Raw genomic sequence first — 15,995 nt, forward strand, 5'->3', positions numbered from 1 at the left:
TGTAATTAAAAACGTAATTACACCCGATTTTTGTTAAAATAGGGTGTAATTAAAAACATAATTACGCCAAATTACACCCGATTTTTGTTAAAATAGGGTGTAACGTAGAACATATTTACACCCGATATTCTTAAAATAGGGAGTAATTACGAACGTATTTACACCCGTTTTAAAATAGGGTGTAAATGCGTTAGACATTTCTCACCCTGTGGATATACACCCGATTTTTATTAAAAATAATGGGTGTAAATTTAATAAAAAACGGGTGTAAATTAACATTTTTGTACTAGTGAGAATGGGTGAGACAGTAGAATTCATAAAATATAATTTTCATATCACAGTTCATCAACATGTCCACAAATCCCCGGTGCCACCAGCAACAAACAGACTCCATATATATGCACAGCCCCAATAAAGATAATTGCACATGAACAAATTAACAAGAATTAATGAATTTTTAATGAATTTCTCATGTTTCTTATTACGAATAATTTGAATACACTTATTTGTAACCGTATAAATATGTCAACTAGGGCGGGACAATCGGTCGATTTGGGTCGATATTATTGAAGAGTAATTTATATTCAGAAGAAGATGAGCATCAGAAGTTCTTAGCATTAGAAGTTCTGATGTGGGTTGATCTTCTGATGGTTACTCAGAAGATAGTGTTGACCAGAAGTTCTACCTTCTGGGTCCTGTTAGCTTAGCTATTTAGTTACTAAGGGTACTTTAGTATTTCTTAGTATTGTACTCGTTGTACCTTAAACTTGTTCACTAAGTTTACTCTATTAGGGCTGATGTGGCAAGATTTTTCTTTTGTATAAATAGTCTTGTAGTAGCTATCATTTATTAACAACACAAGTAGTAGAATATACATTTATTCTCTCTTATTAATCTCTGCGCCGTTATTCTCTTTGTCATCATCTTTATTCATTGTGCACCAACAATTGGTATCTAGAGCTCCGGTTTCAAACACAGGGAAACACGAGTGAACGTGACTTTGTGTGACTGTGTGATTGATTTTGTTTATGGGAAACAAAGTCGTGTTGAATCACATTTTTCTTAGTCCAGTTCTTGATGGTAAAAACTGGAATAGATGGATGATTCAAATGCGTGTATTATTTGGTGCTCAAGATGTTCTAGATCTTTTCACTGGAGGATATGTTCCGGTTGCAGCGGATGCAACGAAAGAACAAAAAAAAACGCAGAGAGAGACGAAGAAGAGAGATCAAAAGGCGTTGTTCTTCATCCATCAGTGTGTGGATGTGAATGTGTTTGAGAAGATTGCTGATGCTATGACGTCAAAGGAGGCGTGGGATATACTGGTCAGGTTTTATGTGGTGACGTATCAGTGAAGAAGGTGAAGCTTCAATCCCTGAGAAAGCAATATGAGAATCTCAACATGAAGAACAATGAGAAAGTCTCTGAGTATATCTCTAGAGTGATTTTGATCACTAATGAGATGAATGCTTGTGGATAAACCCTTTCTGAACAAGTAATATAGAGAAGATATTGAGGTCGCTTACTCCTCAATTTGATTATATTGTTGTATCTATTGAACATTCTAAAGATCGGGAAACCATGAGAATAGAAGAGTTGCAAAGCAGTCTAGAAGCACAAGAGTTGCGTCTGACTGAGAGAACTTCTGAGAGAGAAGCTGAGCAAGCTCTGAAGGCTTCTTTTGTCAAGAAGGACCAGAAGCATAGACGTGGTGATAGATTCCAGAAGGAAGCCTCAACTTCTAATGAGAAGAGATATTAGAAGGGAAAGGATAAGAAGAAAGTTCAATGTTACTGTTGCAAACAGTTTAGCCATTATGCTAGAGACTATTTGGCAAACAAAGGAAGGAAATCAGAAGAAGCAAATATAGCTAGAGGTGATTCAGAGGATGAACCTGTGCTATTGATGGCTTCAGAGTCTTACGGAAGATGTTTGTCAGAGTGGTGGTATATGGACACTGGGTGTTCAAATCACTTGACTGGAAACAAACAATGGCTGATAGATTTTGACTCTGAAAGGAGGACAAAAATTAGATGTGTTGATGACAAGTACCTCTAAGCAGAAGGTATGGGAAATGTCAAAGTCAAAGTGAAGAATGGAAAGACTGTTCTGATCCATGATGTTTGGTATGTTCCTGGAATCAGAAGCAATCTGATGAGTGTAGGTCAGCTCATTGAGAAAGGTTTCTCAATTGTTATGAAGAACAATCTCTTGAAGTTGTATGATTCCAATCATAAGTTGATTATGCAATCTGAACAGGGAAGCAACAGAACATTCAAGGTGAATGTAGAAACAGCTGAAACAGAGTGTCTGAGTGCTGAAGGCTCAGAAGGTGATAGTAAGCTGTGGCACAAGAGGTTGGGGCATTTGAACTATAGAAGCCTAGGGCATCTAAGTTCTAAGAAGCCTGTACATGGCATTCCAAAGATTGTGAGGCCTGAGAAGTCATGTGAGGTATGCATGAAAGGCATAAACCCAGATTGCCATTTGTACCAGAAGTTGCTCCAAGAGCAAAGCATGCTCTAGGAGTAGTGCACTTGTTTACGGTGATTTCAGGTAAACAACCGCTAGTCTTCCAAACTATAATAAATATGATTTGGTTACTCGCAGGATCGACTAGATTGATCCTAGGACATAGTCAAAAAGGTTGTTATTCATGATAGTTCGAATTATGTCTATGGTTGGCTTGTCTCAAAATAAGAAATACTTAATCAAAGAAATAAAGATTAGCAATCACCTTGTTATACACGTAAATATAACATCAGCGAAGGGTAAGATAAAGACAAAATATAAGACAAAACTATGAAGTGCAAGAATCTTAAAGTGTAGAAACGTAAATGCTTCGAAACTAAGTAGAATGAAGATAAAGAGTGCAGGAACGTAAATGAAAAAAAGTAAACGAAATGCAGTAGTATCAAAAGAGACTTGAATAAAGAAAGATACTAATGTATTTAAAATGGTGTTGGTGTCATACGTACATTTCTCAGCGAAACTCGTTCTCTTAACACTTGATACTTGAGCAATATGTGAGTGATTTGTACAAAATGAACACACGGAATCCTAATACTAAGATCCTTATTTATACTAATTTCGACCCTAACGGTCCTACACTAATCTGATGCCACGTTACTCACGAGAATCCTTGGGATGCATCTTGTCTTTATGCAGTTATATAAACTACTTCAAAATTCAAATCCTCCCGCCTGAATCCTCTTTCGACGCGTGGCAGCGTAATCAGAATCGAGAATGCCACGAAAATACGCTAAGCTTCAGTACTTTACATATTTCGTAAAAACGTTTAAGTCCCAAAAGATGATTCTTTTCGAATTTAGCTTCAGTGCTAACTGTCTCCGCCCTAACTTAAACCATCATTCTCGAACATGGCCATCAGTAGCCATTTTTGATCTCAAAGATGGTCATCAGTAACCATCTTCCTTCGAATTTCAAACCTTCGAAGGATATTCTTCCCAAACGAAATCTTCAACTAACAAATTGCCCCCAAGAAATGCCTGTTTCGAAAACAAGAGAAATAGGCGTTTCTTGTTATAACGAGATTTCGTTTTACTTACTTCTTAGAGTCCCAAGACTATTGACTGACGTCATAATCATTTATGACTTTGTTTCCAAAACGTCTTGTCATTTTCAAAGATGTCTTCTCATAACTTACATTCCCACGTTCTGGTCTTACTTCATGATCATTACTCCTATATACTAGGGGTAAAGCTAATAATTATTCGACCGCCGTTCGATTAAATCAACGCCTGCCGCGTGTCTCTTGGCTTTTACCCAAAAGATTTGAAAGGGTTTACGTTAAACCTTTAAATACTTGAACTTCTACCTTCATATAACTTTCACTTCTATCTCCTCATTCTCTCCACAGAAAAGAACATCTTTGGTTACATTCAAACCCAATTCCCAAATCAAACTTTATCCATGGCGTCTTCTTCAAATGTTCTTCAACCCGTTCTAAAATTTCAAAATCCTACGTGGACAGGGAATCAAGAACACATACCAAGTCCAAATACTGCAGAGGCGCGCGCCATCTATGCTTCTCAGGTAATCATTCCCTTTGAACTTTCTGGAAAAACTCATGCCTTCATGGGTCCTTTACCAGGAGAAAATAACTCCTCTTTGAATAAATTCTTTCCTGCTTATTACAAAACTAGGCCTTTAGTTAGCAAGAATAAGATAGACGATGAAGGTCACCCAGTCTCAGCCAACCCTGATAGCCCAAAAGAAACCTCAACTGAAACTCCTTTGGCCTTAGAGAAAATTAGGTTAAACTATGTAACCAATTTTGTGAAAGTCTTTAGGTCAATCCCTTTAGCAAAGGATCCTGAACTGTATTATGCTTGGCTAACGAAGGTAGAAAAGCAAAAAGCGCCTTTCTGGAAACAACTAAGGATTTATGATTTAATCCAATTATCCAAGACAGGCTTAGAATATAACCAAACCATGCTAGTAGCGTCAGTTTACTTCTGGGATGCTTCTCACAATACTTTTCACCTTCCATGCGGAATGGTTACCCCTACCCTTTTCGATGTAGCTGCCATTACAGGGCTTCGACCAACTGAGGAAACCTTCGACCCTAATTTCATGGATACTGACACCACCAATTTTAATGAAGCAACAGTCGCCTATACTGCCTTCATTCAACAATACCACAACAAAATGGACCCAAACGTTTCTGACGAAGAACACATAGCTTTTCTAGCACTTTGGCTCTCGAGATGCGTCTTTTGCTCTAGGTCCATACAAGTAGCAAAAAGATATCTTTGCATGGCTAACCAGTTAAATGCTGGGATAAAGTTAAACCTAAGCCAGTTAATTCTAGGATTTCTTTATGAGAATCTTGGTGAGGCAACGGACCTTGTTAAGAACTACAAAATAGGATCTCTTCTTTTCGCTGGTCCTTTCTGGCTGTTGCAACCATGGCTTAATGCCACTTTCGAGGCTCACCTCCCATATAAAAATGTCGTGGACGAAGAAAGTGCAGACATAAAGGATCGAACAGTGGAAGGAACCATATTGGCTTACCTAACTCCCAAGGAAGAAAGTGGCAAACTTTGTGAAACCTTCCTGGCATTCATAATGATGTTCGCTGAACGTCATCAATTCACTCCTTCGATGGCTCCATTCGTACAACGTAAGGTGGGTCCCGAATGGTTTACTCGAGAATTTCCAACAACTTCTCCTGACCAACAAGTTGAATCTATGGCCATCTGGGAAGCTTTCCTCACCCCAAAACTGTTATATCACCGACTTCGATCTCCAAAAAGTCATTGTTGTCTCCTCTGCTATCAACCAAATCTGGTTTCAAGACAATTTGGGCTGGTTCAACTCAAACCAAAGTGTTTGTATGACAAAAGGAATCACATGTGTCTACACACTTCGCATCTGACAGAAGATGAATATGAATCAAAAATCTCCCGATATGTTGGCATCACCACTTTGTCTCCCGTTTCCTTCGAGCCTGCTTTTTACTCTACCATAGATTTTCATCAATGGTGAATAGAATATTATTCTACGCAAATCTTCGATGCTGAAAGCCTTACTCGGGAACTAACTGCAGCTTTTGCTGATGTGCAGGAGAATTTCCAGAAAGGTACTTCGACTCATATTAAAGAAATTCAAGCATTTCAAAAGTTCTTTGAAACTATCTACAGGCCTGATGACCTTAGTCGGACCGTTCGTGAGGCTGCAGTTACTTTACGTGAAAAGTTTTCTGCTAAACTGGATAAGTTGAAATTGCCTACGTCTGTTCGACCTGAACTACGTTATAAAGTGGCTTTTGAACTTCATCCTCCAAAATTTCCTCCACTTCCTAGTGCTGATTTTGGGGTGGCCTTAAGCCCTCCTTTTCCAGACTGGTTTGTGTGTGGGAATCCTATGAAAATTCTTCAGGAACAAACTAAAAAACGCGTTGAACGAGTGGTCCCGACTAAGCACACCTTGGATACTTTCAAAGGACATCTTCATATAGATCTTGAGCATGTTCGCGTTTTGACTCCAATACCTGAAGGTTGGGGTTTAGACAATCCTTCGACTAATCCTTCCTTTTTCATTGAAATACTGATTTACATTTTGTTCACAGCTGTTGCTCGAAAGAGACAAATCAAGGAAGCCCCTTTACAAAAGGGTTCTGGAACTTCGAGGAACAACCGGGAGAGTGGGAGTGACTCTGTCACCACTGGCAAGAAACCTACGGTACATGGATACCTTATATTTAGCTTGTAAAATTTAATGAATGTCATTCACTTGGTTTTAATATGTACTTCAGAGCTCGAAACCTCCAGCACCTTCGAAGCGAAAAGTTCCTCCAACAGCCGACTCAGACGATGAAGATAAATCTCCTCCTCGCACCAGACAAACAATAAAGAAAAAACAAAAAGTTGCCACCCCTTCAGCCAAAGGAAAGGGATCTGGGACTTCGAAGCTCACCTCTTCGAGTGACAAGGTATCTTCTGAGGACTCACCCTTGAAGGCTGCTAGCACTATCCCCATTATGGAGAGTCATAACTCCAGTCCAGACAACATTCCAACCAAGGTATATTGGGTTTCACCATTTAACCATTTCTTTACATTCTAATTTTAATGATTAAGCTCACATTTTTACCTTGTAAATGTAGGATGATGCTGGCACCGCTACTTCTGATCTCAAAGCCTCAAGTTTACATATTGACCTTGCCAACCTTCGAGGTAAATGCCTGCTCTTTTGAATGACAGATGGACTTTTCTGCTTTTTCCTCCGTTTTGATCGACTTTAACTGTCCATCACAGGTGTGTCTCAACACGAACCTCATGTGCTTTCTCCCGTTCTCGAAGATACTCAACCTCTTGCAACCATTATTCCGACTGCGTCTGTTGAAGAAAGCCATTCAAATGATGAGTCTCCACCCATACATCAAGATGAAACTATGGAGGAAAATCCACAATGTTCGAATAGTGGTAACGCAGCTGGACAACCAACTGGCAACGAAGATACCATATCTGAACAAGATGCTGCAGAAGAAACTTCCAAACTGGCTACACCTGGTTCTAATGAAACTTCGAACCTTGGAACCACAGTCATTCCTGGGACTACTTCGAAGCAAGCCCCTGCGATGCCTACTCCTTCAGAACTAGAGCAACTCAAGAAGACTGATCCTGTGAGCTTTCTCAAGACCATGATGAGTATCGATAGCGCTTCGTCCCTTGGAACTCCTTTGACTGTCTTGGCAGGTGCTGGTGACAAGGATGATATTCCTAAACTCCTTCATCAGATAAGAGAGAGGTTCTTTGAGACCAACCTCGTTGAAGCTCTCAGCAAGGATTCCACCAAATATTATGGTCTAAACAATCTTCTGAAGAAAGTGGATTTACTGCTTGTTCAAGTCGAAATCTCAGAAGTAATTGTTTTATTGAGTTCTCTGATTGAACAACTCCAATCTAATCTCCTCCAAAAACGGGATATTGACGGACAGCTCACAGCAAAAATGACTTCTCACAGTTCTTCATGGGAAGCTGCTAACGATGCAACGAAGAAGGTTGAAACCCTTAAGCTCGAGCGTTCGAAGAACCAACGAGAATATGAAGAGTGTGAGACAAATATCAAAGCCTGGAAAAAAAATTGAGCAACTCAAAGGGAAGATAAAGGATGCCCAGTCTCGTCAGGGAGAAATCCAGAAAACCAATCAAGATGAATTAACTGAAGTGGCGCAGTCAGGGATTCGACATTTCGAGACGGTACGGCAACTAGTGCCAGAAATCGAAGAACTGAAAAGACAACAGGCATTGATCGAACGTCATATGTCCTTATGGGAGATCCAATACTCGAAGATAAAAGATAACCTTCCCAAAGATTTTAATTTGTTGCTTCGAACCTTGTACTTTCTTTTGTGTTGCGTACTTACCTTGTTTTGTAATCAAATTTCTCCAAGAATATATATATATATATATATATATATATATATATATATATATGCAATTTTATCTTTCAATCTTCCCACATATTTTATTTTGCAGTTGTCATAAGTAATGCCCCAGCAATTCTCTAAAACTTGCCAAAATATTTTTTTTTTCATTGTCACAGTAATTTTAATAAATATAAACCACGTGACATGATTACCCTTCGCAGCCCTTTGAGCCTAGACTTGACGTTTCTACTACCCTTAGTCGTAACCATCATTGAAAGCTGACGTCACCTTTTCCAAAACGTCAATTTGAGACGTGTATGCATCAGTTCTCATCATGATTACACTTCAACTTCCAAGGGCGGGAAACGGCGGAAGCCATAACTTCTCTTTGGAATACCAAACGCAGTCCAATCAAACATTAAAATGAATCGTTCCTCTACTGCCAACTTATTCTATATAAAGGGTTGGCATTCCACTTCTTCCTTCACACTTTCTTCAAACTCTTGCCCAAAATTTCGTTTCTTCTAGCATTCTCTCAAATACAGAGTCAGATAAAACCTTTTCCAATCCTTTCTTCTCCAAATGGCACTACCCCTAACTTACGCTAACATCAGGGCTTGCATCAAGAAAGAATTCAAAATCTCTGAAGAAGAACTTGATGAAAACTTTATAAACATCGGCGCCCTCTTTGCTAACCAAAAGCTTAATTTTTACCATGAAATCCTGGAGGGATCTGTTTATCCCAATATGTTAGCAGACTTTTGGATGTTTGCATCTCTGCGCATAGATCTAGAAGGCAGAACCACTATCGTCTCTGAGGTTCGAAGGGCCCATATTACTATCACTCCTTCCACCATCTCCAACCTGTTGAGATGCAATAACTCTGGAGAAACTTTTGATGATAATACCTTCAACATGACTACCCATCTTATGTTGAGGACTCTTATGGACAATGATCCTTTCAGCGCCAAGGTCATGAGGATTTGGCACCAGCTCCTCGTGGGCAACTTTCATCCACGAAACCATGATCAAAACAGCATCATGGTGGAGGATTTGGAGTTTATACTCTGTGCCCTCCGTGGGAAGAAGATTAACTTTCCTCTGATGATCTTCAAAGGACTTGTTGAAGCAGTTTCTATGGCTGCTGCTCAGCAAGGTGTAGTAACATATCTTCCATATGGAAGACTCTTGTCCTACATGTTCCTTAAAAAGGGGATAGTGAGAAGGATGCGTAGATCTGGATCCTTGGACATGTTCGAGGCGGAAAGCTTGCCCCTGCTGTCCCTATAGGGTTTAGATCAAAGGATCAACTAGGAGGTGGGTTGTTTTAGGCTTCATGTTTTGAATTTTTGTAGTCCTCAATGTACTTGGGAACCACCTTCTCTGTAACAAATGTACTCCTTTGATATCAATGAAAAATATTTTGTCGTTTCTTTGTCTTCTTACTGTACTTACCATGCATGTTTGTTTGAAAAATACAGCCATTTTGGTGTTAGTTCAACCATTTTGGCCTACGTAATATACTCCGAATATCTACGTTTTTGCAAGAATCTTTACTTCATGCATGCTTGGTTTGTATCTTTTCAGATACTTTCCATTTACCCTTAAAATTCTACGATCTTCTGCCAATTCTTCTATCTCATAAGCGTTATTTGAGAACACTTTCAAGATTCGAAAAGGGCCTTCCCAATGTGGGGACCATTTACCTAACGCCTGATTCTTTCGATCTATAGGTAAAATAGCTTTCCAAACTAAGTCATTACTGATAAACGTTTTACCTTTCACCTTTTTATTGTATGCTCTGGACACTCTTTCTTTTTGTCTTTTTATCATCTCCAATGCTCGAAGTCTGTCTTCGTCCAAATCTACTAATTCATTCATCATCAGTTCCCAGTAAGTGTTTGGAGGAATTTCTGCTTGTCTTTGTATCCAAACTGACTGCAAGTATATCTCAATTGGGAGTACTGCATCATGTCCAAACGTCAGTTGGAAAGGCGTAGTGTTTGTAGCTTCTTTTGGAGATGTTCGACAAGCCCAAAGTGCTTGGTCCAAAGTTTTGTGCCAATTCTTGGGTTTTTTTCCTACATGTTTCTTTATCAGACCAATTATTATCTTATTTGCTGCTTCGACTTGTCCATTTGCCTGAGCGTAGTTAGGTGTGGAAGTAAACAACTTGAACCCCATTTCTTTTGCGAAGTCTTGCATCTTTCGCCCAGTGAACACTGATCCTTGATCTGTGGTTATACTTTCTGGGATTCCGAATCTGTATATAATGTGTTTTTAAATAAACTCAATCACAGCCTCCTGATCCACATTCGCAAGTGGTATCACTTTGACCCATTTTGTGAAGTAGTCTATTCCTACGAAAATATATCTTTGACCTCTAGAAGACTTGGGGTGGATTTCTCCAATTAAATCTAATGCCCAACCTCTAAAAGGCCATGGTTTTATTATTGAACTTAACTCGTTTGCAGGAGCATGTTGAATACCTGCATGTTCTTGACATTCCTGACATCCCTTTGCAAATTCTATGCAATCTTTCAACATAGAAGGCCAATACATTCCGTATCGAAACAAAAGCCATTTCATTTTGTGCCCCGCTTGGTGCGCGCCACATGCTCCACTATGTACATTTGAGAGAGCCAAATATGCTTCTGCTTGGCCCAGACACTTTAATAAAACTCCTTCGGGAGTCTTCTTAAACAACTCATTTCCCATTAAAAAGTATGATAAAGCTCGATATTTTACCTTTCTATCCGTGTCTGTCGAAGGATCTTTTAAATAGTTCACAATTGGACTTCTCCAATCTGTGTCTGCTAAAGAGTCTATATTCAAAACTTCAAACTCTTGTTTGTTGGCAAAACCTAATTGTGAATTCTCCAAGTCACTTGGGGAAAGTCTGGTAGCCATTGCCTTGCCTCTTACTTCGATCAGCTCTTCTAGTTTTTCTTTTGATACCCTGTATCCTGAAGCTAACTGTGCCAAATCATTTGCTTCTTGGTTTTTTACCCTTGAAACGTGATTTAAATCCACGTACTCGAATTTTTTGAGCAGCCTATTTACTATAACAAAATACATGATCAAATTTTCTTTGATACACTTGTATTCTTTTGTCAACTGCTTAATCACTAGTTCAGAGTCTCCTTTAATTTCGACTCTAGTTGCCCCCAATTCTAACAAAGCTTCAAGTCCAGCAATCAGTGCTTCGTATTCAGCTTCGTTATTGGAGCATAAGGGACCTTCAATCTTGTATTTGAGCTTTGTTGGAATTCCATCAGGAGAAATTATTAATACTCCAACGCCAGTTCCCTCTTTATGGGTTGAACCATCGAAGTATAGCTTCCAAGGCTTCAATTCTACGTATTGTTGAGGGTTTTCAACCACTGCATGGTCAACAATGAAATCTGATACGATCTGACCTTTCATTGCTTTAAGGGGTTGAAATATCAAAGAGTACTCAGTAAGAGCCAACGCCCATTTGCCAATTCGACTATGCAATATAGGCTTTGATAGCATGTGTTTAATCACATCACAATGAGACGAAACATAAACATCAACTGGCTTTATATAATACTTTAGTTTGATACAAGAGAAATATAGATAAAGGCAGAGTTTTTCTATTGCACTATACCTAGTCTCTGCATCATTGAGTACTCTACTTAAGTAATAAATGGCTCTTTCGATGCCATTATCATCTTCTTGAGCTAACATGCTACCTATTGTATTATCTGACGCTGAAATATATAGGCGCATGTGTTTCTTCCCATTTGGGGGAGATAAAATTGGTGGATGCATCAAGTATTGCTTTATCTTTTCGAAAGCTTCTTGATGTTCGGCACGCCATTCGAACTTTCCTTGCTTTAGTCGAAGTAAAGGAGAAAAAGCTTGCGTGCGTCCACTCAAGTTAGAGATGAATCTTCTCAAGAAGTTTATCTTCCCCAGTAAAGACTGTAATTCTTTCTTCGTGGATGGAGGCTTTGTTTCCATAATAGTCTTTGTTTTGTTTTGATTAATTTCTATTCCCTTTTTGTGGACAACGAAACCTAGAAAATCTCCAGCCTGCACAAAGAAAGCACATTTAAGGGGGTTCATCTTTAAGCCATGTTTTCTCATTCTCTCGAATGATTGGCTCAGCTGGTCCAGATGGCTGGTATCCGAAACAGATTTCACCACAATGTCATCTATGTACACCTGCATGAAAGTTTCTATAAAATCATGGAATATAGAATTCATTTCTCTCTGATAAGTTGCCCCAGCATTTTTTAGACCAAAAGGCATTACAACCCATTCGTAGGTGCCTATGGCCCCTGGGCAACGAAAAGCTGTTTTAGACACATCTTCTTCTGCAATGAAGATTTGGTTATACCCAGAATATCCATCCAACATACTTAGATATTCGAAGCCTGCGGCTGAATCTACTAACATTTCTGCCACAGGCATGGGATATTCATCCTTAGGCGTTGCTACATTAAGATCACGGAAATCTATGCATACTCTTAATGAAACGTTCTTTTTAATAACCGGCACAATGTTAGCAATCCATTCGACATACCTCGTAGTTCTGATGAACTTGCATCGTAGGAGTCTTTCGACCTCTGCTTTGATCTTTGAATGAATTTCTGGTGCGAACCTTCTAGGAGTTTGCTTGATGGGCTTTTTCCCTTCCTTTATGGGCAATTTTAATTCGACCAAATCTCGCCCTAGACCAGGCATCTCGTCGTAATCCCATGCGAAGCAATCTTTGTTCTCCTTCAACAACGTGATGACTTTTGCCTTCAAAGTTGGCTCTAGTTTCACACTGATGTATGTTACCCTCCTCTGATCTCCATCTCCGAGATTTACTTCTTCGAGTGGGTCTTGGGCTAACATTTTGATATTTGCCCCCATTGGGTCTTTCTCGAATCCCAAGGGTTCTTCATCGTAGATTGCGTCTAATCTTTGACTCGACTCTTCTCCTGAGATCACTTCGACTTGAACTGGATCTTCAAGGGATTGAGGGATCATGCGTATCCCCGAATCTGTCGTTTCTTCCTTTCCTGGAACTGCATTAACCATCATGTTTGATAATTCGGCTTCGAGAGCCGTCTTTCTTTTGTTCTCGGCTATATAAGCCGAAATCTTTTCGAAGAAGGATGACTCAGACATTATCAACGTCATCATCCCAGCCTGTTGGCCGTATTGTTGAATAATGCTCTATTCGTGCGGTATCTTCTGGACCGTCCATTATTTCTCTATTCCATTGGAATCCATTAGGATGTAAAGACAAATAGTACAAAGCATTTTTGTTTGGAGTGTATATATCTTCAGCAGCATGGCAAGGTCCTATGTTCGCCAAATTCCTGTCGAAACTAGTTTTATTGACCTGATTGATTTCAGCCATGTAGTAACTTTGATCTCCTTCAATGTTCTCTACTATGCCATCTTCTCTCCAAATGGTTAGTCTTTGATGCATCGTCGAAGGCACAGCCGCCACTCCATGGATCCACTCTCTTCCAAGCAAAAGATTGTAATTAGCCTTTGCTGGTATCACCATGAACATCGTTGGTCTCGTGACTGAACCCACTGTTAGATTTACTTGAACAACTCCCAAGGTTTGCCCTATTTTGCCTTCATAGTTGTACAGAACCATGTTATGTGGCCTTATATCAGTATCGAATATACCAATTCTCTTCAACATGTATTGGGGCATTAGGTTCACTGCTGCCCCCCCATCTACTAAGACTTTGTTAATGCCAACATTCTCAATCTTGGCTTTTATGTAGAGTGGTTTCAAATGATTCCTCATACCTTCATCAGGCCTTTCGAAGAAAGTGTTCTGCTCTTCGACTGCCCCATTGTTCAGCACATAATAACACACAGGTCTGTGTCTTGCCATCTCTTCCTCATCAGCTTCCTCACAATCTTCAACTTCAGTTTCTTGGTTAAATTCATGAGGGAGTACTGACACAACATTGCAATTTAAGTTTATCAACGATACAACATTGCAATGGCTGGAATGCATTTTTTCTTCTTCTCTCTCATTTTCAGAATCAAACAGCTTACGTTCTACTGGAGGTTTATTTGTCCTTGCCCCCTGCATTGGGATTTGATTGCTACTTGATTCTCCAGTCTCCCTTGGTTTGTATTCCCTTTGGGCTTTCTTCATCCTCTGGTGCCTTCTCCATTGTGATCTGGACATAGGATTTTTTCCTTTGTAGTTCTCCAACCTATACATCTCTCGATTGGAAGTCTGGAATTGCCTCCTATATGCTATTGCAGTTCTTCCTCCTTGGTCCCAACTTCGCCATTTGTTGGTTCTGGCACCAGCTTGCATCCATCTATCCCTGGGTATGTCGGCAGGAACTTTGAATGTGACCCTTCGAGCTCTAGGGTGTGGGCTGTCAGGCCTCCTTGATGGGGTCCTGATATCGAACCCGTACAAGTTGGGACGAAGTCCTTGAGTTTCCTGACCCATGTAGAGATACACCCTTTCGAATGATCTTGCTAGAAATTCATCATAAACTGCTCCACACCTAGGGCACAATGCAATCTCAGAGTTGTCGTTGTGACATCTGACCAAGAAACCCACCAAGCTTTCATCACTCCTTGGGTACACCTTGAGCAATAAGTTTCCTCCTCTCCAAGGCTACTCCATTCTTTCTCGTAGGGCCCTCTCGAAATTGGCTTGAACTCTTCGATTCAGCATAACTGAACATCTTGGGCACATCACCATTTTTCCACCATTTTTCACATGACAATCCCAGAGATAATCCTTCAAACCGTTCCCTCTTGGTGAGATTTCAATATTTCCTTTCTCCCTTATCAGCCATTTTTCTAGTTCTTCTATTTCAGATAAAGGCCGTCTAGCATTGACCATGTTAACAACTGTCGGAGGAGCCTCGGAAATTCGTATCTGCTGAAGCTTCACTGTGAGGTCTTCAGTGGCCTCACTTGTTTTTCCTTTCAGATCTTCAGTCATCTCAGCGTCAAAGCATTCTTCAACATCAATATTGAAGATCGAATTGGTATTTAGGCTTTCAGTAGCCTGCTTTCCATCTGAAATTATCTCCGATTCAGCAGCATCAATTTCAGATACTTCCACCATGTTGATATCAAGTGGTTCACACAAGTTAGTGTCAGCCACATTCAAAGGATCTGTGTCAACCTTCATATGGTTCTTGGTTTTGTCAGCGAATTTCAGACGTCCGTCCTTGATAGAATTATGAATTAAATCCCTGAAAAGGAAACATTGTGAAGTTTTATGGCCTAAAAAACTGTGATATTTGCAAAAACCTCGCTTCTTCCGTTGTTCTAACGAAAGAACTTTTGAATTGGGAGGTACTATCATCTGGCCATCTTTTACTAATAAATCAAATATTTCATCACATTTAGTGACATCAAATGTATAAGTTTTCTTAGGAAATCTATCGCTTTTATCATTCTCTACTGGATTTTTTCCATTAGAAGGGGTAAGCAATTTGCAAGAATAAGGTGGCGCCTCTTTTAACTCAGCAAGATCTATTTCGACCTCTTCCATACTGTATGAATCTTCGAAAGGTTCGCCATCAACGTCGTCTGCTTCGACGTATGCTACTCTCTCCTTCTTATAACTTTTACTTGCTCTGGCCTTTTCTGCTTTTAATCTTCCGACTTGTCGAACCCTGTCTGCCAATTGGGCCATATCTCTTAGGTATTGAGTATCCAGTTTCTTTCTAATTGAATAATCTAGGCCACCTGCAGCCATTTCAACTAACTCATGCTCTGGGACAGTCGTGAAGCATCTTGACTTCAACAAACAGAACCTGTTTAAATAATCATCTATAGATTCCGTGAACTTCCTCTTGATACTAGCCAATTCTTTCAGACTTATCTTGGTTTGGCCCATGTAAAATTGTTCATGGAATAATCTCTCCAAGTGTGTCCATGCATCTATGGAATTTAGGGGCAAAGTAGTGAACCAAACAAAAGCATTTTTTGTTAGCACACTAGGGAAGTATTTAATCCTTAAATCTTCGTTCCCTGCTAGATCTCCCGCTTCCGTCAGATATCTGGCTATGTGCTCCACGGTAGACTCATTGGTGTCCCCTGAAAATTTAGTAAATTTTGGTACTTTGGTACCCC

Source organism: Vicia villosa, unplaced genomic scaffold (genome assembly GCF_029867415.1).
Source record: "Vicia villosa cultivar HV-30 ecotype Madison, WI unplaced genomic scaffold, Vvil1.0 ctg.000559F_1_1, whole genome shotgun sequence".
In the NCBI taxonomy this organism is placed as follows: Eukaryota; Viridiplantae; Streptophyta; class Magnoliopsida; order Fabales; family Fabaceae; genus Vicia; species Vicia villosa.